This window comes from Trachypithecus francoisi, unplaced genomic scaffold (assembly GCF_009764315.1).
Source record: "Trachypithecus francoisi isolate TF-2019V2 unplaced genomic scaffold, Tfra_2.0 Lachesis_group3, whole genome shotgun sequence".
Taxonomy (NCBI): domain Eukaryota; kingdom Metazoa; phylum Chordata; class Mammalia; order Primates; family Cercopithecidae; genus Trachypithecus; species Trachypithecus francoisi.
Window position 1 is genome coordinate 4874082 of NW_022681468.1, and position 24997 is coordinate 4899078.

At 45.0% G+C, this 24997-nt stretch overlaps 1 protein-coding gene across 15 annotated transcripts in view; it reads right to left on the reverse strand.

Moving 5' to 3' along the window:
* PPP2R5C (protein phosphatase 2 regulatory subunit B'gamma) overlaps positions 1-24997 on the reverse strand; it is a 174640-nt gene that overhangs the window by 84340 nt on the left and 65303 nt on the right. For 3 of the 15 annotated variants that reach the window (XM_033191296.1, XM_033191300.1, XM_033191298.1), the window contains one exon: positions 15889-15992. The exons of 11 other annotated variants lie outside the window; for them this stretch is intronic. The gene's annotated coding sequence lies outside the window, so the exon portion shown is untranslated. Of the gene's footprint in view, positions 1-15888; positions 15993-24906; positions 24929-24997 lie in introns of those variants that run through there. One more of the 15 variants, XM_033191301.1, reaches the window with a different exon arrangement.

A 24997-nucleotide genomic window follows, 5' to 3' on the forward strand; every position in this document is an offset into this window, starting at 1 on the left:
AACAAAAAAAGAAAACTACAGTCTCAGAGTAGCCCCAACCATGAGGACACAGCCTGCATCACTAGGAAGTCTTTCGCAAATGCATCCCATACATACACGCCAGGCACGGTGCTCGGCACTGACGATACAGAGATACATTAAAACACAGTATCTGACCTAAAACTGCCAGAATATGGGAGGTGATGAATTCTGCTGGGAGACATGGGGATGAAGGCTCAGGGAAAACAGGAACCACAGCTGAGGAGAGGCTGAAGTTGCTGGGAAGGCACTGAAGGCCGCATTAAACGGGGGGACTGTCTAGAGGCACTCACTTGTCAATCACGGGGGGCCTGAAGTTACAGGAGAGATTAATCAGGCTGCATTCTCCTGGAAAATCAATCTTCCTCAAAAGACAGTACCTTAAAAATGAGGACAGTTGATTCTATTTTGCATACCCCACATTCATCACACTGGAAGCTTAATCACACATTTGCCCAGAGGAGGACGTTTTGTCTGTTCGCCATTTTCACCCTCGGTATCTAAAGCTGGCCAGCACATAGCGGGACCACAGATGTTTGCGGACTGAACGGATCCATCTGAGGAAAACCAATGCAGGTAATTTAAAGCAGAGGTACTGTAATTTGAAATATATTTACATCAAAAGAGCACCACCTGTATCAGAGTAGAACGCAACATCTACATAAACTTTTAAGACAGAACTCAGGTCTTCCGAGAAACTGCTCTCAGCCATTTCTCCTCTGCGGAATCTCTGCAGTCAGAGGTGCCCTGATAGAAACGTCTAACAAGTACGGTGGGAAGAGAGATTCGAATCAGAGGATTTTGAAGCAGATGAGTGATCCAACTTGATCTCTGTTCAGGAGAGACACAGGGGAACTGAAACCAAGAAGCCAGAGGCAGGCAGTTCTCCTTCAGAAGAGACGGGCCTCAGCTACAGCCCACAAACCCAGCCCTCAGCCCTCTTCTAGGTAATCCCGACGTGCCTTCCTGGGTACAGGCCTGCCAGTCCTCATTTTTAGTAACAAGGATCTCTCACTCTATAAATCCAAGCTTCCACCACTTGAAAGCTCGATAAACATAACAATGAAATGCGCACTTCTATGTATCTACGAAATGTCAAGACTAACTTCTACCCTGACCCTTAGCACCTAAATAACTTCAAAATTGGGTTAATCTTCTCACACTGTTTGTAACTCAGTTGATGACTTCTGAAATTTACAATAAATCTTTCTTAATTTCAAAGGGCAAGTGTCTTATTTTGTCCATTCTAATATATACATTTTCCATATTAATGTTTCTAAAATCAAGTTGCATCTTTCACTTTTTCTTTTTTGGTAATTCTTTTAAAACGGTTTGGGCTACAATTAACAGCGCCTTAGGTGTGATGAGATATGGTATCTTAGCATCCCTACACATGTGACTCTGCTCAGGTTTCTAAATGGATTTCATTTCATTCAAATGAAGCCAATGTCCCCGCCTCCCTCCGGGTCTGTCTGTCTGTACCACCCAATGTGAAGGAGTTGAAGCAAACTGGCTGTAGAAAGCAGAAGGGATTTTGGAAGAGGCCGTGCCCACCCTAAGTGTTCCCCGTTCTAGCGTGTGGCTGCCTGCGGCTAGGTCTGTGTGGCGGGGCTCCATGAGAAACCAGGAGAGGCAGTGCACAGCCCTTCCTGTCACCAGGGATGCTGAAACCATCTTTCCACTCTGTGTGGGTAGATTTCGGGCAAAAGGAACAGTACCGCCAGGTACACTTCATTTGGGTACAAATTTGGTAACGTGGGGCTGGTCTGCAGTTTCTGCACTGACACTCTTATTTACATGTTTGGATAGAGACAACCCGTGGCTCACAATCCACCATGAACGTTCCAATGCTGTGGTTTATCCAGCTTTGTTGTACACATTTACCAAGGTTACATCATCTTTCCTGGAGAGAAAGATCTGCTGACCACAGGACCAAGCTGGGGTTCCCACAGGACCAAGCTGGGGTTCCCGCACAAACCTGAGCGGCTCCTACCTTAAGCCCTTTAGGTTTTGCTGATTCGTTTGCCTGGTTTTATTTGCATACGAAGAAAGGGGTAATATTCACTTTCCCCACAACTTTCTACCACCAACCCCATCTTTCCTTTCTCACGAAATTAACAGTATAATCTAATAAGGCAGAGATTTTTCATTTCAAAAAGCAGTGGTTGAAGCCAAATTCTAGTTCATTCATGCTTTCTGCCCATGAAGACTGGCAGCCTCTACCAGAGAATAGGTGAGGAAAGGTGGGGAAGGGTAGGGTGGGGTGGGGAGGGGTGGGGTGGGGGGCGCCCGGATGGAGAGAGGTCAGGCTGAAACGGGCGAAGGCCAGGAGAGGCTGCTTTCCTCGGAAAAGCTCTTCGGTGAATTTTTCGGTAAAGGGAGTCATGTGGAAGAGCAAACGGACTCCCGGTTCAGACTCCGCTAGATCAGAACACGGCAAAGTCATGAAATTATTCTCAGCCTCAGGCTCCTCGTCTGTAAAATCTCCTGTGGACACACGCACATTCAGAATGAACTTTCACCCCGGCTGCGGACAAGAAGAATTCAACGGCGTTAGCTGAACTGGAAGATTCAGCTTTTCTTTTAAACAGGGAAAAGTTAAGACAGGTCAAACTCTTGGGGATAAAGAGATAAATCCAGCACAGCATTATGTCCTGATACAGGCCATATTTCCCACTTAGGACTCTAGTTCTAGCAAGCCTTGTGGAGAACAGACACTCAGGGCACTGATTAGTAAACGCTCAACACGCTCTGTGGAGCCCGTATTGCTTCACCTTCCACTCCCACCAGCACGCCTGGTGAAACGCTGAATATTAATACTATTACTGCACCTGGTGACCAGAAGCTCCAGCAATGCAGTAGCTCATTTACCCAAAGAACAACGGCAGGTACCATCTCAGGAAAAGGAACAGCTCTTAACATTTGACAAGAAGATGTAATAATATCTTTTCAATTCCATCTTGAAATTGATTCCAGAACCTTCAATGTGTTTACCAGCAGACAAAGCAGTGTAGGGTGTGAAAAAGATACGCTGAAAATACACATACATTTTTTTCAGTCCCTTTCTATGTTCTCTACTTCCTTTCTCCATGTCTCCGACAGAGGAGGTTCAAGTGCTTCCTTCTAGACAAGAACTCTTGCTGAAGCTTGGCTCTTCCTGCAAATGACGTCCAGCCCGGGGATGGCAGCAGGGAGGATCGGTGCAGGACACAACCAAATGAGCATGTGGCCTGTGTGCCAGGACCTACGGGGCCCGGGGCTGCTCCCGGAGCTCCAGCCTCGCAGAGCTGGAGGGATCAGGGCCACAGAGCAACACAGGTACCATGTCACATGCCAGAAACCACGATATCAGGACTGTGTGCGTGTACACGTGTGTCCAATCTCTGGGGAGGTGAGACAGAGAGAAACCAGTGCCAGAGCGCTCCGGCCCCTCCCGCAAGCTACCAGCCTCCTCGAACTTGTCACATACCCACCGCTCCACTCTCTAAGATTCAAATTAGTTACCTGGTATTGGTATTAACCTACTTTGTGTTCCAGCCTCCACCTCACCTGCCCAGCAACTCAAAAAAAAAAAAAAAAAAGATGACCACTTTAAGATGGATGATGATGAACATGAGTACCAGCTGTCTTTAAGAACAGTCGTAGGGACTGGCGCAAAGGATGAATTGTGCTTTGTTGAAGCAGAGACAATGAACGATGAAGGTAGGTGGATTAAGGTAACACGGCTTTGAAAACATCAGTACAGCCAAGGGCTTCCCTTGGGCTCTGAAATACCACCACCTGTGGCCTTGTGGGTGAAGTGTGGTTCAGGGCCCGTGCATATCAATGGATGGCACTTAGTAGCTGGGGAGGAAGATGCAGAGTCAGAGAGACAGGAGGATGTGAAACTCTTCAGAATATCTGGAAAGCGATCTCCCCCTGGAGGCGGTAGCAAGGTTCCGCAGAAAAAAGTAAAGTTTGCTGCTGCTGAAGATGGTGATGATGAAGATGAGAAGGAAACTGAGGACAAATCTCCAGTGAAGAAATCTATACGAGATACTCTGGTCAATCATGCACAAAAATCAAACCAGAATGGAAAAGACTCCAAGTCACCAATGTCAAGAAAAGGTCAAGAACCCTTCAAAAAACAGGAAAATACTCCTAAAACACCAGAAGAACCTAGTTCTGCAGAAGACATTAAAGCAAACATGCAGCCAAGTATAGTAAAAGGTGGTTCTCTTTCAAAGTGGAAGCCAAGATAATCAATTATGTGAATGGCTTCTGGATGACTGACTGGGGGCTACTGAAGATCTCTGGCAGGGCAGGAAGTCTCTTTAAGAAAATAAACAGTTAAAAATGTTCCATCTTATTTCCTGTCTCTAACCATTGATACGTGGCAGTCCTTTTTATAATGCAGAATGAGAACCTCCCCTACCATGTTTGATAAATGGTGTCCAGGTTCCATGATCAAGAATATATTGTCCAAAATGCCCATTTGTTTTAGACAGGGTCTTGCTCTGTCACCCAGACGGGAGTGCAGTGGTGTGATCACAGCTCACTGTAGCCTCAACTTCCTGAGCTCAAGCGATCCTCCCACCCCAGCCTTCCAAGTCGTTAGAACCACAGGCACATGCCACCACTCCCAGCTAAACTTTTTATTTGTTCTCGTAGAAGACAGAGTCTTGCTATGTTGCCCAGGTTGGTCTTGAACTCCTGGGCTCCATCGATCTTTCCATTCTGGCCTACCAAAGTGCCGGGATTACAGGGGTGAGCCACCACGCCCAGCCCAAAATGCCTGTTTAGTTATTAAAGACGGAACTCCACTCTCTGCTTGGTTTTAAGTACGTATGGAATGTTATGACAGGACATAGTAGTAGCAGTGATCAGACATGGAAATGGTGGGGAGATTAAAAAAAATATGCGAAATAAAACTCAGTATTTTAATAAAGTAAGAAAAAAGAAAAAAGACACATCACTCCCACCCATGCCCTCCCGAGCTAAGGCTGGTCTACTCATGCCAGGTGTGAGCAGGCACCACAGCCACGCTGCCATCAGGGGACGGACTGCACCTGGGGAGGGCTGGACACAGATCTGTGATCTGGAGGATGATTCGGGGATAGAAGATAAGCAGGCACCCCTCAGGTGGTGACTGTCGGTGACACGCAGCTCCCCAGGACAGTACCCTCATGCCTGTCACCAGCACACCTGGGCGGGGACCCTGATGAGTGCACGCAGAGCACCCCAGTCGGGGCCGAACCCCAGCTTGCTCCTCACTCCCCTTTCCCCAGGATGCTCAGTGGCCGCTCACCAGCGGGAAAGCAAACCAACAAGCAAAGTAGCCACTGAGAGCTCATGGGCGCTCCCGCCCTCTCCTCCTGTTTCCATGGGGACTCGAGGGGGCAGGCTGCACCTGGAAACCTTGGCTTTCGAAGGCTTTCTCAAAGGGTCCATCGAGTCACACTCCCTAAGTAACACGACTGTAATACAGCTGGCAGGTTATTCAAGACGTTCACCAGCTAAAAGGTTCGTTTTTCCACTGGAAGAATATGTCACCTAAAGATTTGATACGTTTATTATTCATGGAAACGAGGAACATTCTAGTGTTCGGGTAAGTGTTGAAAGACAGTGGACCCTTTTCTACCCATGTCTGTGCTGCCACTGAATTTGTTTTCCTGACACAGCAGGGTTTGGTGTGGGGAACCTGCAGGTGTAAGGGGGCCTCTGGGGGACCTCCACGAGCTGGACTCTTCACAGCAGCCGCAAGAGGTGGCACTAGAAATCAGGTGCTAAGAAGCTCCATGGGGAGCTGAGGGCTCAGTGGTCTCTGAAGGAGGAGGTGTTCCTGCCTCCCAGACTAAGCCTGGGTGGCCTGTGAGGGACTGCATGACTCCAGCCTCCTGGCTGTCCACCTGGCCCTGGAGCCCTGCTCCCTGACCTGGCCCCACCGCCCCAGTTGGCCCCAAAGGGCCCCCTTGACAGGAGCTTCCCTCCCCTGCCTCCCAGAAGCACAGGCGATCCTCTGCCTTACTCTCCACGGCTTTTTGTGTCTGCGGCTGGAAGGTTTCATTTCAAAAAGAACACCACAGTGACCGTGGGCAACCCCCTTCCTCGCCCCACCACAGTGACCGTGGGCAACCCCCTTCCTCGCCCCACCTCCCCAGGTGAGGACTGACCACTCAGCAGGGAGCCTGGTGTCCGGAGGCAGAGGGAAAGTGTCTGTCTGGACACGGAACGAGCCGGACCCATGTCTTTCAATGTGGAAGCCCGGTTTGGTGACCTGCGAGGTGGTGGCGTTTGGGGAAACCTCCACAGGCCGTCTTCTAGATTCTACTTTTCTACATACAGTACTTCCTAAGATTTGCTCTTTATGGTCCAGGTTTTATAGCTAAACTAAAAACTTAACATTCATGGCCATTACTAGGCACAGTTGCCCCTTTCATTTCTAACTTTGAATCCTTCATTTAGCAAGTATCTGTAAAGCCTCGAAGACAGGAAGCAGCAGTAAAACAAAGGTGTTAAGAACTTGGGCAGAAAGACGAAATCCGTGGGCTGGAATCCCAGCTCCACCTCTGACTACCTTAGTGACCCTGGGCAGAAAATGATCTCTTTGGGCCTCAGTTTTCTCAACTAGAAAATGGGAATAATTGTCTTTACTGGGGTTGATGTGATGTCTTTACTGGGGTTGATGTGAATTAAGAGATGTACAGTGCTTAGAAAAATCCCTGAAATATAGCGTGTCCTCAATAAATGTTGTTTTTGTTTTTTGTTAATCATGTATCAAGTGACTAACTAGCATCTATAACTCAATCTTGTTACCGTCCCGATGGTAACGGAAGCAACTAACGGAAGCCACATTTTCCCCCTCTCCAGGCATGTCCGAGCAGGCCTCTAATGCACTGCACTCAGCAACTAATTTGTACCAAATGAAAGGCGGAATCTCAATTTGATAATGTCTGGTTCTGCATAACACAATTATGCATATGCCCTGATAAACAGCACAGCAATAGTGCTTTGCTGTTCTTGATCTTGTAACAGGGCAGTACAACAGGAACTAGTTAAATGTTGGTTGAAAGAGGCTGAATGAACCCCAGATCCGATTATTACAGATGTACCCACTAGGTCACGGGAGGGCCAGTCCGTTTGGTGAGTTCACAGACATCTTAGTGAGGCAGAGCAGGTGTTGCTGGAAGCTCACATGGGTAAGAGGATAAAAACCAGAAAGTAGCAAGCAGACGAAAAAGGCAAGAGACACTGCTATTAACCAGCTGCAACCAGTTGCTTGACCTTTTTGGGCCTCAGTTTCCACCTCTGAAAAACGAGGTTCTTTCTGGTACTTTTGAGACTATGAATAGAGAAAGCTTCTTTCAGGAACTCGAGTGCCAGCAGCAAATCCCAGAGAGGGGAAAAAATGAAAATACAACAGGGTCTTTAAACAGGAAAAGAGAAGAGAATAATGTGATATATATATATTTTTTAATCCAGGAAAATAATGTACAAGGTGGGCACTACAAGAAGGACCATATAAAAACCTATAAATGAAATCTTTCGCTCTGTGTATAGGTGACCATTGGTCTTTATAGGAAACAACTGAGTATTTGATGGCTAATGTGATATGTAAACATGTGTAACTTATTTTGAAGAATTTTCTTTTCAGAAAAATAATACATGCTCACTGTAAAATAGAAAAAAAAAAAAATCCAAACAACACAGGGAAGGCCAACCCAGAGAGAACACTGCGGACGTCTGCGGGTGTGTGCCGACGAGTGCGCCACTGGGAGCCAGGCCTCATGGGCTCCTCTGTTCACTACCCACACCCCCGGGTCCAGGATGTCTCACACGCCAACAAACAGGTAATGTCATCGTCAACTGTTTGAAATTTCACTTGACATGTGTGCCACGATTCAATAAATCAAGTCGGGCTTCTCATGGTGTTCTTTAAAAAATATTACATCACAAATAACGCTTTGCTTTATGATTACAGATGGAGGATGGAATACATTTATCTGAGTCTACTCTCTTCTAAAACCGCACTAAAAAGACAAGGAATTTTGTAAAGCGTTTACACTTTCCAGGATGTGGGATCACGGGGCTGGAGGACACGCAGGGAGGCAGCCAGGTGCGCACTGGTGAAGCCTTACAGGCTCGGGTCAGGGTGTCCACAGCTGCCCGTGGAGTAGGGACACAGATGGGCAAGAGGACTGGCAGGAAGTCCTTGCAGGCTGTTCTCACAGGCCCTGTGCCACCTGTGATCACATAACTTGACTCTGGAAATGTGTGTTCTTTTTTTTTTTTGGAGACAGAGTCTTGCTCTGTCGCCCAGGCTGGAGCGCAGTGGGGCGATCTTGGCTTACTGCAACGTCCGCCTCCCGAGTTCAAGCAATTCTCCTGACTTAATCTCCTGAGTAGCTGGATCACAGGTACATGCCACCATGCCCAGTTAATTTTTTGTATTTTTTCAGTAGAGACGGGGTTTCAGCATGTTGGCCAGGCTGGTCTCGAACTCCTGAACTCAGGTAATCCGCCTGCCTTGGCCTCCCAAAGTGCTGGGATTACAGGCATGAGCCACCATGCCCGGCCCTGGAAATGAGTGTTCTGTACTACCAGGGAATCTGCTTTGGTAACGGCCGGATAGGTTACAGTCAACACGCACAGTGGGCGACAAGAAAGGCTTGAGAAAATATATTTTAAAAAATCTGTTTAGAGGTATCAACAAGCTCGTCAAACAGTGAAGATTTTTTTCCTTTTTTTTTTTTTTTGAGATGGAGTTCTGCTCTTGTTGCCTAGGCTGGAGTGCAATGGTGCGATCTTGGCTCACTGCAACCTCCGCCTCCTGGGTTCAAGTGATTCTCCTGCCTCAGCCTCCCAAGGAGCTGGGATTACAGGCACGCGCCACCATGCCCAGCTAACTCTGTATTTTTAGTAGAGATAGGGTTTCACCATGTTGGCCAGGCTGGTCTCGAACTCCTGACCTCAGATGATCCACCTGCCTCAGCCTCCCAAAGTGCTGGGATTTACAGGCATGAGCCACTGAGCCCAGCCAAAATAGTGAAGATTTATACAACCAAGAAGAAAGGACAATACAACCCTCAAGGGATAGGCTGTGTGCCAGGGGCTGCCTCCTCCTTCCCTGCGGCTCCTCCTTTCTGAGAAGATCATGTGCCTGGGAGGCACAGCGCTTTGCTTTTCACAGCCGCCTGGGGCAAGGGGGACAAGAGGTGAGTCCAGGGCCCTGAAGGTAGAGGAGAGGCTGGTAAGACCGCCTGCTCGTTACAACATATAGAATATATGACAGAAGTGTGCAGCAAATGTGGCAAAATATTGACAAATGGGTGAAATTCGGATTCAATTCTTTACATCATTCTTCCAACTTTTCCATGCTTTTGAAATTATTTCAAAAAGTTAACAAATACGCAAACAAACTACAAATCAGGAATGGAAAGTGCATTTTACCAAATGCCATCTTCAGATTCACGAGACGCTTGCATTTACCTTCCTTCGACGATTACTACTTCCTGCACGCTATGATTTCTCACCTTTTTCCACCCCACTGGCTCCAGGTCTACTTGTCTCTACTCTCCCCACTTCAGGGGCTGTCTACCCCCTTTCCAAAACCTGCTCTTTGGTTTCATTCTCTCTTTTCCTTAGTTGAATCATTTCTGCTTTTGTCTTTAAAGAACACAGTAATTCTTCAACTTACTTTGGTTCTTTTCTACCTCTTTAGTGTTTAAATCATTTCTTTTCATTCTTATTTAATAACAATCTTTACACATTTACTCTGTAAGCCATTATCTTATCTCATTTTTTCATGCATTTGGAGGCAACAGTGGTTCTGCACATGAGAACACAGCCAAGTCTGACAGCCTGGCCTGAATCTCAGTCTCCCACTTGCCAGCTGTCAATTCTGGGGCAAGTGATTGAGCCCACCCTTCCCATTCCCCCATCTGTGAAATGGGGATGAGGACAGCACCTTTTTCAAACAGGGACTGTGAGGAGTGAGTGACATAATAAATGTACAATGCTTAGAACAGTGCTTTCAACATATTTATTAGGATTATTAGCTCTTATTCATTTAACAAGATTTGTTGAGTCTACTCAGCGCTAGTGTTCTACAGGTTGAAGATAAAGCTTCCACGAAGCCTACGGTCCTTGCCTCCATGGATGTTCTGCCCGAGCGACGAAGCTCTTCTCGCCCCAAGGGACTCACAGGGATGCCTGGTTTCTGCCTGTGTGTTTATTTCTATTTTTATTGCATTATAATGTGAGAATATGGTTTCTAATTATTTCAAATTTTTGGAAATCACGTCTGTTTCCTCTGTAAACTATTATATATTAAGTTTAAAAACTTATACCATGAGCATTTGTTTTCCAGCCATCACACCTGAAAGTCTCTACTGGCTCACAGTAATAACAACTCACGTCTACCACATGACCTGTAAAGGGCCAAGAAGTCCAGGCGCGTCTCCCACCAGCACCACACTCACCAATTTTGTCTTTAACTCCCTACACTTCTTGCTTTATATGTTTCAATGTTCAATCATTTAGGTCACACAAATTCATGGTAGTTATATCATCCTATGCACTGTATGCTTCAGTGTGATGAGTAACCCTGTTTCATTGATTATTGTTTTGTCTTCACAATTTAGCTTTGCCCAGTATTAATGTCATAACCCTTGCTTTTCTTCTGCATCTGCCCAACATATACCTTTACTCTCTATTTCTTTTTAATACTCTTTTATATAGTACCTATCTCTTCTTAGGATTTAAAGCCCAAGTTAGAAGATCCATGTTTGTTTCATTTGTTACTTAGAGTAACGCATATGTAAAGGTAAATATAACTGAAATTATAGAAATCATCTTTAAGCATTGCTAGCCTAGAAAAATGCATGCAACACCCCAGGCATTTAAAGTAGGGATATTATATTTAAAGAAATTTATTTTGTCTAAACAGTATTTTGAAAAAGAACTATCTGCAGATCCTGGCATGAGACGTAAGTTTCCAAAATAACAGAATGACTCATTTACAATACAAAACCAGTTACAACGGTGTGTGTGATTCTAGTAGCTCTGATTTTAGGCTAAGGGTGGCAGGTCGGGAGTAGAGAAAGAAGGGCAAGGGAGAGAAGGCTGGCAGCTCTGTCCATGCTTTGGGGGCTGCTGGGGTCTCGCCCGAGCTTGGGTTTGCTCTCCCTGCTGCTCCGCAGGCGGCCACAGTTGAAGGTCAGGGACTTCCAACCTCAGCTCAGCTGAAACCCTGCCCAGCTTTAGAGCCTCAACTGCAAAAAACCTTTCAGCTGCTAGGAAATCTTTGTTTTTTTTTTTTTTGAGACGGACTCTCGCTCTGTCGCCCAGGCTGGAGTGCAGTGGCCGGATCTCAGCTCACTGCAAGCTCCGCCTCCCGGGTTCACGCCATTCTCCCGAGTAGCTGGGACTACAGGCGCCGCCACCTCGCCCGGCTAGTTTTTTGTATTTTTTAGTAGAGACGGGGTTTCACCGTGTTAGCCAGGATGGTCTTGATCTCCTGACCTCATGATCCGCCCATCTCGGCCTCCCAAAGTGCTGGGATTACAGGCTTGAGCCACTGCGCCCAGCAGAAATCTAACTTTCTTATTGTTGCTTGTGAATTGAAGAATTTCCTTAAGTAATTAAAAAAAATTAATTTCCCGTTGTATTTTATCTTACTAATGTTTCCTACTATTTTCACTTTTAATTCTTTTAAGGAATACTAATAGTTCATCGTTATTGGGTATTCTCTACATGCTGGTAATATATTACCATGACTTTTCTCAGTCCAGTAATCCTAGTAAGAACACAGAGAGGGGCTACCATCATGCCCATTAGACAGACAAGGACAGAGGTCTACCGAGAGGTTAAGGCGACAGCTCAGATGGGACAGTGCTGATGCCTGAGCCCAGGCAGGGCGGCTAGAGCACCTGGTGACCTGTGTGGGCAAGAGGCACCCCGTGAGGGGACACCTGTGCAGGCAGGGTGGTCCCACACATGCTACTGGTCCCTTACAGGGAGAAGATGGTCTCATCATTCCTGGTCAAGATGAAGACTGTGGCTGTCCCGGGAGACCTCAGATGCCTTAATGAGAATATTACTTCTAAGGCCTTTAAATTCCTCAATGGAAAAAGCCCGTGAATTGAAATCAATGGTTCCTAATACAAATCTGACATGGGCCAGGTTTCCCATTAGCCAGTATTACAGGTGAGAAGTGGGAAGGAGCCCTCTGAACAAACGTCTGGGACGCCACCTTAACTGCAAATCTGACTTGATAACATGATCACCAACCAAATACCTAAACCATCAACATTCCCCTCTACTGAGTTCTCCTGAGCACTCGCTGACTGTAAACTGCGTTCCCAGGTGGAAGTCACTGTGGAGTTTAGGCCACATCAGTTCCTGGGTGTAACTCACCTCCCAGCTCTGGGCCGACACCCTGCCCTGGGCTTCCCTTATCCCAATTCATCCTGCTCCCTCAGCCACAGGACAGCACCACATCTTTGCTTCCTTAGATGGCCCCAGCTCAGCAGCCCATGCTCCCACCACCGTGAGGAGCAGCCCAGTGTCAGCCTACCAGTTCTAGGGTTGCTGGGCAGTTGGCTGTGCTGGAATCAGAGACTCCCAGTCCCTGAAGACACAGGCTGCATTTTTTTTTTCCTTACTGTGAATATGCTTTGAATACACTCCTAAAAAGTAAACAAAACAAAACACTTCTCCAAGCCCCTGGCAAGAAGGCTTGGCCCTGCCAAGCAGGCGGAGCAAAGCAGAACTCTGGCCAGACCTTCTAACCTTCCTCTGAGGCTCTGTAGCCACAAGCCCACCAGCGAGCTGGGTATAATCAAGTACCAAGTCAATCTCTGAGATTTGAGGACTTTTTCTCACAGCTTTTTGGCAAAGTTATCTTGGGAGAGGAAAGAGTAGTAGCAATGAGAGAGCTGATTTCTGATTTTCCCAGCATGTAATAAAGATCCCCTCCTCTCATCCCCATCCAGACTCCTGATAACCAAATTAATATCTTAATAAATCCTCAGTATGAATATCTCCAAGCAACTTGACAGGCCTGGGGCTTTAAGCATGCATTCTATGACCTCATAAATTACAGAGATTTGGAGGCCAGGGCTGGCAATAAGCCAGTGAAATTTCACCCCCTAGACACTGAGTCTGGGAGGAGAATTTCTCCTTGAGCCATTTCTGCTGGAACAGCCTCCTGATTGCAAGAGGAAAATGCCTCCTCAGATTAACTTGCTGGTGGCCTTGTGAGATACCTCAGCAGCTGTACTGAGACGCCACATCAAGGGACCATCTTTAGTTCCATTTTTTTAGAAGACTTTTTGTTTGGCTTGAAGAGCATCCCCCTGAAGCTGACCCTCAGTGCTGCCGTCACTGCTGCAGCCTCAGCACCTCAATGGCCTGCGTGTGCAGACAGGAGAACCGGACCAGGTCAAGGTCCCACCAGTTCTACAGACAAGGGTCTGGAGTCCAAGTAACCACACAGCATGCCCCGCTCAGATTCTCAGGGTGACTCTTCACATGGGATATAATCTGTCCTGACTGGAGCACGTTTGCCACCCAGAGGAAGAGACAATGTTAAAACTTGGATTCAGGCTGGGTGTGGTGGCTGACGCTTATAATCCCAGCATTTTGGGAGGCTGAGTCAGGTGGATCACTTGAGGTCAGGAGTTTTGAGACCAGCCTGACCAACATGGTGAAACCCTGTCTCTACAAAAATACAAAAGTTAGCCGAGCGTGGTGGCGGGTGCCTGTAATCCCAGCTACATGCGAGGCTGTGGCAGGAGAATCACTTGAATCCGGGAGGCGGAGGTTACAGTGAGCTGAGATCCCACCACTACATTCCAGCCTGGATGACAGAGTGAGACTCCGTCTCAAAAACAAAAAATGCCAAAAAAAACCCCTTTGATTCAATAAAGCTGGGAAGTGAAAACCCCTAGTCATGTCAGGGAATTTCACAGGGCCTGACTGTTACCACAATGCCTTGAAAAAACAGTTTTGGAACAGTGAACTGACTCAGCAATTCATCTGGCTGGGGGTGGTGGAACTGAAGTTTAGGTCCATGTGCTCCCTCAAACTGTGTCCTCTCAAAATGGAACCCAACGAAATGTACCCTTTACAAAATCGCAAGGGGGCGCGTCTTTGGGGCCAGACAACAAGAGCAAAAAATGAAGGGAAAATTAAGAACAATGGTTCACCCAAGGTGGTGGTTTCTGAAGAATGATCAAACCACATAATTAAACCAATCATTTTGGGTAACTGTGTGATCCTCTACCAACTTCTGCCAAACTTGGAGAGTCTAGGAATCTTTGGCAACCCTATCTTCTTCAAACATCTGACCAATCAGAGCTGGCCAAGACATATCAGGCAAGACTCCTCATTACCAGAATGGCCGGGAAGCTCCACCTTGAATTAAAACCCTGACACCGGCCATGTGAACAGCAGCACCGGTGGCCTCTGGCCACGGCTGGCCAAGGGGCGGACCTAGGCACCCATGTCTTTCCTGGACCACACTCCAGGGCAGCTTGGAGCAAGAGTAAACAATTTGATCAAGGACAATGTTTTGACCAAGTCAACGTTTTTCTCCTGAAAACTGAAGCTATCAATGACTTTTCACTAGATGGAACATGGGAAGAATCAGGCAGCTCTAATCACTGCCAGTGTGGACATGACTGATTCCAGCACGTTTCAGATGCTGTGCCAAGTGTTCACACCCCAGCCTCCCTGACCATCCACAACTGTCCTGTGAGAGAGAAACTGTTATCACTCCCATTTTACAAATGAAGAACAGCCACTCAACAGTTCAGTACTTGCTGGAGGTCCCACACTGCTAACTGTATTATGTTCCTGAGTAAAAGCAAAAGAGCACGCAGAGAAATTACACGGTAAAGTGTGGGGAAAAAGGGGCATGACACGCAGAGACTGGGAGTGGTGGGGTAGATGAGGACACAGAGGGGTCCCTCACGCTGCTAGAGTCTGGACCCTTCTGGCTCCATAGTCCAGCTCCACCCTGCTCCTCTGTGTGGAGTCCCTCCATGACTGTGCCTTAAAAACACGTATGTTCATCTAAGCAAGCCCAAGTGCGTCTCCACTGCTTGTAACCCAAGAAAGAGATAGGAAGGTGTGTTCAGAACAGACTCCTCAGGTAGAGCCCAGAGTCGCCCACCCTGAGGTTTCTCGTACTTCAGTCCTGCATGAACACCTTCAAGATCGTCACAAATCTGTGTACAGTCATGCTTTTATTTACTTGGTATTTTGCTTTAAATGGATACACTTTTTTTACTAAGACCTGTCCTAAGTAATAGTAATTCAAGAAACCATGGATTTGATGTGCTAATTATATAGTTTCACATTCATCAATATATATTATTAAAGTAAAATAATACTCAACTCTGAATCACTTAAAATAACTGGCATAAGTAGTGGTGTGCACTTGCTGCACTTGGAGGAATCCTGGGCTCTCCCACAGCATAAAGAAAGAAGGTAACAAGAAATCCTCTATTTGGCCTAAGCTGTAGATTTCTATGTTGACTATTATTGCTCAACAAATCTCCAATGATTACCTGAATGAGAAGCAAGAGAATCACTTTACCTCTCTTCTGTGAGGACAGACAGACCACTTGCTCTCAGCCTTTGCTAATCCCCTGCTAGTCTTTGGTTCTATACATGCAATACTATTTAGAAGCTCAGGATTAGAATATTTCCATGGATCCAAGGCTATCCATGCGTTCTTTTAAGTTTTGCCTTCAAAGCTGTATCATAATATTGCTGCTTAAATAAGAATGTCTTTGGACAAGTTAAACTCAACTTTAAAGCCAATGTAAGTAGCAGACCACAGCGGTCCATGTAGGGGATTGGTTCTAGGACCACCACGCTTACCCAAATCCACGCATATTCAAGTCCCACAGTCGGCCCGCAGAACCCGTGCGTATGAAAAGTTGGCCCTCTGTATACATAGGTCTTGAATCTTGTGCATTTGCAATCTGCATTTGGTTGAAAAAAATCCACATATAAGTGGACCTGTGCAGTTCAAACTTGTGACGTTCAGGGGTCAACTGTAATTCTTGTACTTATTTAAGGAATGTACTATGATAAGGAGTAGTACCCCATCTTACAACTAGACAGGATGATAAGCATCTTCCTTTATGCATCTGCAATGGTTTTAGTACCACCAACTGGAAGGAAGCTTAAAAAGATGCTATGCCCACTGGCCCATTAGTAGTGTAAAAAAAATTTCTGAAACTGTTGAATAGCCCTATTCAAAAGTTGAACTGGTCCTCCTAACTGGCTTCTAGTTATTTTGTTTCCTTTAACACACTGTTGCACATGTTTTAATAGTTTAAGCCTTATCAAATTCTTTTCTGGATGTAGCCAAAAATAATGTCATACATAAATATAAGCATGTTTTATACATTAAGATATCTATGCCAACATATCACAGATAACATATTAAGAAGGCTCATATTTCATTTATGGTAAAACAAGCACAAATAAACAAACAAAACTCAGCACACCTCTTTTCTCCCCAGGTGTGGAGTGAGGTGCCCTTCTGCTGGGCTCTGTTAATGTCCCCGCGTAGCTGCCAGCCCTGCACATGACACACGATGTTGTCATTTGCACATGGGTTGTTAGTCTGTAATTTTCCACCAGCTATAACAGGATCAGACACAAAAGTGCTCGGAAGTGTTTGCTGAATGAAGAAACTTACAATAAAGCCCCAATACCTGCAAATGCTGCTGTGATGGTAATGTACTTATCACTCTAACTGAAGGCAATCTTTGTATCCTCTTGCCCCCTTAATGACACTTCCATTTTACTTTAAATTATACATATTTATGTTCTCTTAGACTGCAAGCTCCCTGAGGGCAGGCAGGTTCTATTGCTGCTTCTCTGTATTCCTTGCTGGATGAAACTGAATTTTTTCTTCTTTTTTTTTTTTTTGAGACGGAGTCTCACTCTGTCGCCCAGGCTGGAGTGCAGTGGCGCGATCTCCGCTCACTGCAAGCTCTGCCACCTCCTGGGTTCATGCCATTCTCCTGCCTCAGTCTCCCCAGAAGCTGGGACTACAGGTGCCCACCACCACGCCTGGCTAATTTTTTTGTATTTTTAGTAGAGACAGGGTTTCACTGTGTTAGCCAGGATGGTCTCGATCTCCTGACCTCGTGATCTGCCTGCCTCGGCCTCCCAAAGTGCTAGGATTATAGGCGTGAGCCACCACACCCGGCCGAAACTGAATTTTTAATTCACATCTTTAAACCCCAGTATCTTATATTTGACCCAACTTAACAGAAGCTGCAGGTTTCTTTTAATAGAATGACATGTTTATATTAATTATAACTAAGTACCACTGCTAGAATGGTACTTAAAATGGTCCAGATACACTTCAGGATGAGTGTTTGGAGCAGAGACAGAAGCCTGCTTCAGGATTCATTCAGGTGCAGGCTGTGGACTTGTTGTCCAAAGCACGTCCAATCCAGGGCCCCACCTCGGTGGATTTTCTGTTGCTCTGATTTATGCTGATTTGGGCCAACACTTGGCTGCCTCAAAGCAGGACTGAATCGGGTCACAACTACCAAGGGTACAATGTAGCATTTGTTTGCAATTCTGAATGGATCATCCTTTGTTTTTTTTTTTTTTTTTTCTTTTTTTTTTTTGAGACGGAGTCTCACTCTGTCGCCCAGGCTGGAGTGCAGTGGCGCGATCTCCGCTCACTGCAAGCTCTGCCACCTCCTGGGTTCATGCCATTCTCCTGCCTCAGTCTCCCCAGAAGCTGGGACTACAGGTGCCCACCACCACGCCTGGCTAATTTTTTTGTATTTTTAGTAGAGACAGGGTTTCACTGTGTTAGCCAGGATGGTCTCGATCTCCTGACCTCGTGATCTGCCTGCCTCGGCCTCCCAAAGTGCTAGGATTATAGGCGTGAGCCACCACACCCGGCCGAAACTGAATTTTTAATTCACATCTTTAAACCCCAGTATCTTATATTTGACCCAACTTAACAGAAGCTGCAGGTTTCTTTTAATAGAATGACATGTTTATATTAATTATAACTAAGTACCACTGCTAGAATGGTACTTAAAATGGTCCAGATACACTTCAGGATGAGTGTTTGGAGCAGAGACAGAAGCCTGCTTCAGGATTCATTCAGGTGCAGGCTGTGGACTTGTTGTCCAAAGCACGTCCAATCCGGGGCCCCACCTCGGGTGGATTTTCTGTTGCTCTGATTTATGCTGATTTGGGCCAACACTTGGCTGCCTCAAAGCAGGACTGAATCGGGTCACAACTACCAAGGGTACAATATAGCATTTGTTTGCAATTCTGAATGGATCATCCTTTGTTTTTTTTTTTTTTTTTTCTTTTTTTTTTTGAGACGGAGTCTTGCTCTGCTGCCCAGGCTGGAGTGCAGTGGCCGGCTCTCAGCTCACTGCAAGCTCCGCCTCCCGGGGTCACGCCAATTCTCCTGTCTCAGCCTCCCGAGTAGCTGGGACTACAGGCGCCCGCCTCATCGCCCGGCTAGTTTTTTGTATTTTTTAGTAGAGATGGCGTTTCACCGTATTAGCCAGGATGGTCTCGATCTCCTGACCTCGTGATCCGCCCGTCTCGGCCTCCCAAAGTGCTGGGATTACAGGCTTGAGCCACCGCGCCCGGCCCATCCTTTGTTAACGTAAGTAAAACCCTGTGTCTTGTCTGGAGACAGCACTGTAGAGTTCCCAAGTTCTACTTGTGATAACTAAAGGTTTCACTGAAATAAAACTTTATATGGGCTGTAAAATATGAGTTGGTAACAGGAACCCGAATTAATGAACTTGGAAACTCTCATTCTCCTATGGATTAGAACATATTTAAGTCTTGAAAAATGAATGGGAGAACATAATTTTAGGAATTATTTAGATCTATCTTGAATATAGATGCTTTTCTTTACAAAATGGTATTGTACACACTCTGAAGGTTCAGAAAATACCATTCACGTCCTAATCTCGTTTCTGGCTCTTACCAGTAAAGAAAGAGGTTCAGAAAATACCATTCACGTCCTAATCTCGTTTCTGGCTCTTACCAGGAAAGAAAGCTAAGCAATAACTTGGGTCACAGAGGACCAAACAGAAACAAGTTTTGAAAAAAAAATTTTTTTTTTTTTTTTTTTGCCACTATGGACACTAAAATCAGTGTTCAGTCCCTACGAGTAACATTTCAATACTGCAAAAAAGAAAAATACGACAGTAACAGAACAACCAAACTGAGACTAAGCAGCACCTTTGAAGACACTCAATTTGAAGGCACTGCGTAAGGATGACCTGCGGGCAGGAAGGCCATCATGTGGAGCTGGGTGTCTGATGAGGGGCATCTCGCGTTGCCTGCTCCCGCTGTGATCAGGGTCCGTGCATGAAAAACTGTCTAAACACTGACCAAACACACACACACACAGAGGCAAGGTTAAGAGGAAAAATCGTCTTCCTCAAAAAAATATCCAGCCTTATGGAATATTATAAGAGGTCTTCATGCTCAGTTAAAATTAAGCACAATCAGTATTTTAACTGAAATTAAGGCAACACACTCATTTACTTCAGGAAACTAAGAAATCTGTGTTCAGGCTGCCCAGAACCCCAAGTCCAGGTGGGGCCCCTGGCCCGGCACTTCCCTGATGTAGGTTCCTTCTGCTTGGCCTTCTTGCCTGGCAAGAGCTATAAATGAAATCAGGAAATGAATGGTAGCTGGAGATTGAAGAAGGAAGCAGGAGAGGGAGAGAAAACAGTTAAAAAGATGTCGTACTCGGAACTCATAGTAAGGATTCTTACAAACTTAAAAATAATACAGGGTTGCTTTTTATTTTCTCTTCCTTTCCTTTCTCTTTCTTGGAGGAATGGAGAAGGGGAAGGCAAGTCTCATGCTCCTATTTCAAGGTTAGAACCCCACAGAGAGAACCCCACTGACTAACTTCAGCCTGTGTTGACCTGAGTTCCACTAAATACCAGGAACACATCGACCAGACTCAGCAATAAAAGAAACACAATTCAGATTTATCCTGAAGATATTTTCACAACTTCAACTTTCCAGTGTGAAAGGTTGGAAAACATAGCTTCTGAGGTAAGATAAAGAGTATCTTTTGAGGCCACAGTGGCTCGCGCCTGTACTCCCAGCACTTTGAGAAGTTGAGGTGGGTGGATCACTTGAGGCCAGAATTCGAGAACAGCCTGGCCAGCATAGTGAAACCCCATCTCTACTAAAAATACAAAAAATTAGCCAGGGGTGGTGGCATACGCCTGTAGTCTCAGCTGCTTGGGAGGCTGAGGCAAGAGAATCGCTTGAACCCAGGATGCGGAGGTTGCAGTGAGCCGAGATCGTGTCACTGCACTTCAGCCTGGGAGGCAGAGTGAGACACTGTCTAAAAAAACAACAAAAAAAGAATATCTGTGAATTTCATTTAAGTGTTAAATCTTTCTGCTTGTCCCAAAGCAGAAAGTTTATTGACCTAATCAGCTTCTAATGATCATACTTAGAAACATAAATTAATAATAGGTATGCTCTTTGTGTATATGTATTTGTGTGTGTGTACAAGCATACAGAGTATCCTTGCCTTGATGTATATCCTCTGAATACAACACTCCCCCTACACCTTCCAGTCTTCTTATATATCATTATACCACTGAATAAAATGGGCTTTTCAAAAAAATTGAAAATTTAAATAACATATAATGAACCATTTCAAGTATACTTCAGGGGCATTTAGTGTGTTTACAATGTTGTGCGATCAGCCCTTTGTCGAGTTTCAAAACTTTTTCACGATCCCAGAAGAACTCCCCATCCCTGTAGGTAATTACTCCCCCTTCCTCCCTCTCTGCAGCCCCTGGCAACCTCTGATCTGCTTTCTGTTTCTATGGATTTGCCTATTCTGGACATTTCATATGAAAAGAATAAAAAAACGGGCTTTTAGGTTACACAAAGCATTTGAAATATGATGTGGTAACTACAAATGTAAATGAGGTACAAATCTGGGATCTGCGGTCCAAACTGAAATTCTAGAGTTAGAATTTCACAGACGGGGAACATTTCATAAAGAATCCTGAAGACTGATGCTGGGTTGTCATCCTAACCACAAATAAGATCAGTTAAAAAAAAAAAAAATCCTACAGAAAAGACATTTTAATACCGAAAAAGATAGTATCTTACTTCCAAGGTTATGGGGAACAAGAAGACAATTTCAGAATAAAAGATAGTCCTGTACATTGAATAAATTTAGCTTAATGGAAAACTCACATGACATCACCCTTATTTTTGCCTTTGACAGGTAAGTCCTGTCACAGAGCACCACAGGTGTCTGGGGTGCCCTCCTCAGTGCACCTGAGCCTGCACTTATGGCCGAGAACTGATTTCCCAAGACAAGGTAATTTACGAAAATAATGGATTTAATCCTGCAAAAGTTCAATCTTTTTGATGGCCAAAACTGACAAGATCCAACTCTGTTTTAAGAATCAGCACAAAAAGATAGTGGCTTTGAGAGAGAAAGCAACAGCTGTGAGTCAGGTGAGGCCATCTTGCCCGGTGCAGATGGCAGCAGATCAGTGTTGTCTCTGCCCTTTAGTTTGGCTCTGCTCGCTATGGTCTGGAGAGGTCAGAAGGCAGACAGTTAACGAAACAACTTTTATAAATCCAAGAACTCCAGCAGGCAGGTTTCTCCCTAACTTGGCCTTTTATGCTGGGGTATGCATTCTGGAGGGTGCATAAAGCCACAGGATAAACTCAATATACATCTTAGAATATCAGTTTTCCATGCAGTTGAAAAATGTTAACTAAGGCTGGGTGTGGTGGCTCAAGCCTGTAATCCCAGAACTTTGGGAGGTCAAGGCGGGCAGGTTACTTCAGGTCAGGAGTTCGAGACCAGCCTGGCCAACATGGCAGAACCCTGTGTCTACTAAAAATACAAAAATTAGCAGGGTGTGGTGGCACACACCTGTAATCCTAGATACTAGGGAGGTTGAGACACAAGAATCGCTTGAACCCGGGAGGCAGAGGCTGCAGTGAGCCGAGATCACTCCACTGCACTCCAGCCTGGGTGACAGAGCAAGACTCCCTCTCAAACAAACAAACAAAAAACAAAAAGAAAAAAAAAAAAGTTAAACATTTTTACACTTAACTATAATAATCATGAAACAGAATACTAAATTCAAATAGCTTTTTACAATAAAACCAGGGATTTCAGAAACTTAAACATTTTAGGGGTTCTTCATGGACCATTTCAGATTAAGTGCCCAGATGGCCCACGGGTTCTCTACTCACAGTCAGAGCAGCTACTGGGCAGATTCCAGGGGGCACTGTCCTAATCTGATTCTAACCCAGGAAAGGCTACAGAATTAAGAGAAAGAGACAAGGAACACTGCTAAGCTGATCCTAAAATTCATATGGAAATGCACATATCGTTACACCACTAAGTAAAATGGAACCAATATACCAAAAGGGACCCAAAATACCAAAAACAATTTTGAAAAAGAGAACAAAGTTGGAGAGTTCACACTTCCTGATTTTAAACCTTACAACAGAGCTATAGTAATCAAGACAGTGTGGTACAGACATAAGGATAGACATACAGACCAATGGAATAGAGAATCCACAAATAAATCCTATTTATGGTCCACTGATTTTCAACAAGTATGCCAAAACCATTCAATAGGGGAAATAATAGTTTTTTCAACAAACGGTGCTGGGAAAACTGGATATTCACATGCAAATAAATGAAGTTGGACCCTTACCTCACACCCTACATAAAGACTAACATGAAATGGAACAAAGACCAAAATGTGAGAGAGCTAATATTAAAAAACTCTTAGAAGAATGTGTAAGAGTAAATCTGGATTCAACAATGGTTTCATAGCTATGACACTGTAAGCATAGGAGACAGAAGACAAACCAAGATAAACTGGTCTTCCTCTAAATTAAAAACGTGTGCTGCAAATGATACCACCAAGACAGTGAAAAAGACAACCCACAGTATGAGAAAAATATCTGCAAAACATATATATGATAAAGACTTGGTTCTCGGAGTAAAGACTTTGCTGTGATAGCCGTGATAGGCACCTCTGACCACACCCTCTGGGCCACCTCCTACTCTCACTGATCCTTGGTCAGTTCCCTCTTCATTCTTCATGCTTGTCACTTATTGTTCCCCCTCAATTCTCCAGAAGCTTCCTCCCTTGGACCACCAGAAAAACCAAAGCCATGAGGCCCTACCTTCCCCAACTTCCTTCTTAAATTTCCCTTCCCGCCCCAGAAGTTTCTGATAATCCCCTCTGCCAAAGATGACACTGAACATTTTGGTTTTTCAGCAGATCTGGTTTTGACAGCTTTACCGTTCACCTACAAAAACTGAACAAGTCTGACCACACAGTGAGAATACCTGAAATACAACAAAACTGGTTCATTCAACTAAATGAAATGCCAACATGAAAGTTCAGTGAAACCCGAATGATGGAATCGGAGTGAGGCCCTGGCTGGGAGGTGGAGTGGTGACTGACCTGCACAGTTCCACCTGCATGCTGTGTTCTGTTGCTCTCACTGATGAGTGTGTGCACCCCAAACAGGGTGGGCAAAAGCTGGGAGCATGCACTCTACGATAAGGACTAGGAAAGTTACCTCTTGGTCAAGTCTCATATCTTAAACCCATGATCTTGGCCTTTCAAAACTTTTCTAGCCAGTTAAGTGGCTAAAATCATAGTAGTAACTTCTAAGACACAGAAAGATAGTAATGCCCAGATTCTACTATCAGTATGTGTCTCCCACTTTTAATGCTATGACTTCTTTATATTTTTTAAATAAGTAATACATTCATCAAGACACACACACACACACACACACACACACACACACGGTGAAAACCCTCTTATCCTATTTCTCTGCCAAAAGTATCACTTTCAGTTTCTTCTGTATCTCTTGAGTTTCATCCCGGAACCAAAACAAATTTATTCTTAGCCCAACTTCCCCTTGTGTAGTGACGAAGATGGTGGCACGAGACACCGCTGCTGTGTCCTGCCTTCCACTTAACTGCTCTCTGCTGCTCTCCTTTCATCAGTCATAAAGGATGCTACTTATTTGATACGCACCCTTTTCCAGGATTTCTCTCACCACAGTGAGACAACCACCCCCAACACATACCCCAGCAGGCTAAATCATCCCATCTTCCCAACTGCATCCCAGTACCACCAATTAGTAACTTCAGTGAATGCACTGCTTCTCCTGGGAGGCCTTGCTGGGCCCCACAGGGCCTGCTTTCTCCTGAAGCCAGCGCAGACATGCACCCACAGCACCTATAACACGACCAGTTTGTAGCACTAAGCACAGAGCCAGCCGCCAAGTGGGTGATTTCTACATATTAGTGAGTGAATGAAATACAGCTTTAGGTGGACACAGGGCAGAAAGTCAAAACTAAATTTTGTTCTCTTCTGTGTTAGGTATCATGTTGTCCTTCCATTTGAAATGAACTCAGAAATTTTTTTAGTCTTAATTTTAACCTTGTTTGGCACAACAAAGGACACAGGGTCACCAACACTTAAATTAGCAACAGGACATACGCAGAGTCAAAAGCAAAGAATGAGGAAGGAAATCTCTGCAGAGCTTTATTAAAATCAGGAACATGCATGCGGAGGTTTTCTTTTCACTACAATGTAAACATCACTTCAATTGTATACATCAAGAAATACTTCTTGATGCTTTCCTACTGTTTCCCCGTAGACAAATGTTTACACTAAAACACAGCCAGTTTTCAGATGAATGCCTCTCTCCCCCACTCCGCAAGAACTCCACGCTCTATCATTACCAATAAAAAGGATATATCTAATTTTGTACTGAATCCTAAGAATTACTCATTAAGAATCTTTACCAATAGTAAGTTTATGTTTAGCATGAAAATACCCTTGCCAGCTAGGTCTAAAATGCAGCTTGAACATGAATCTCTCGGGATGTGTGAGCTCCTAAAATCAAGTGGAAAGTCAGTCCTGGAGTC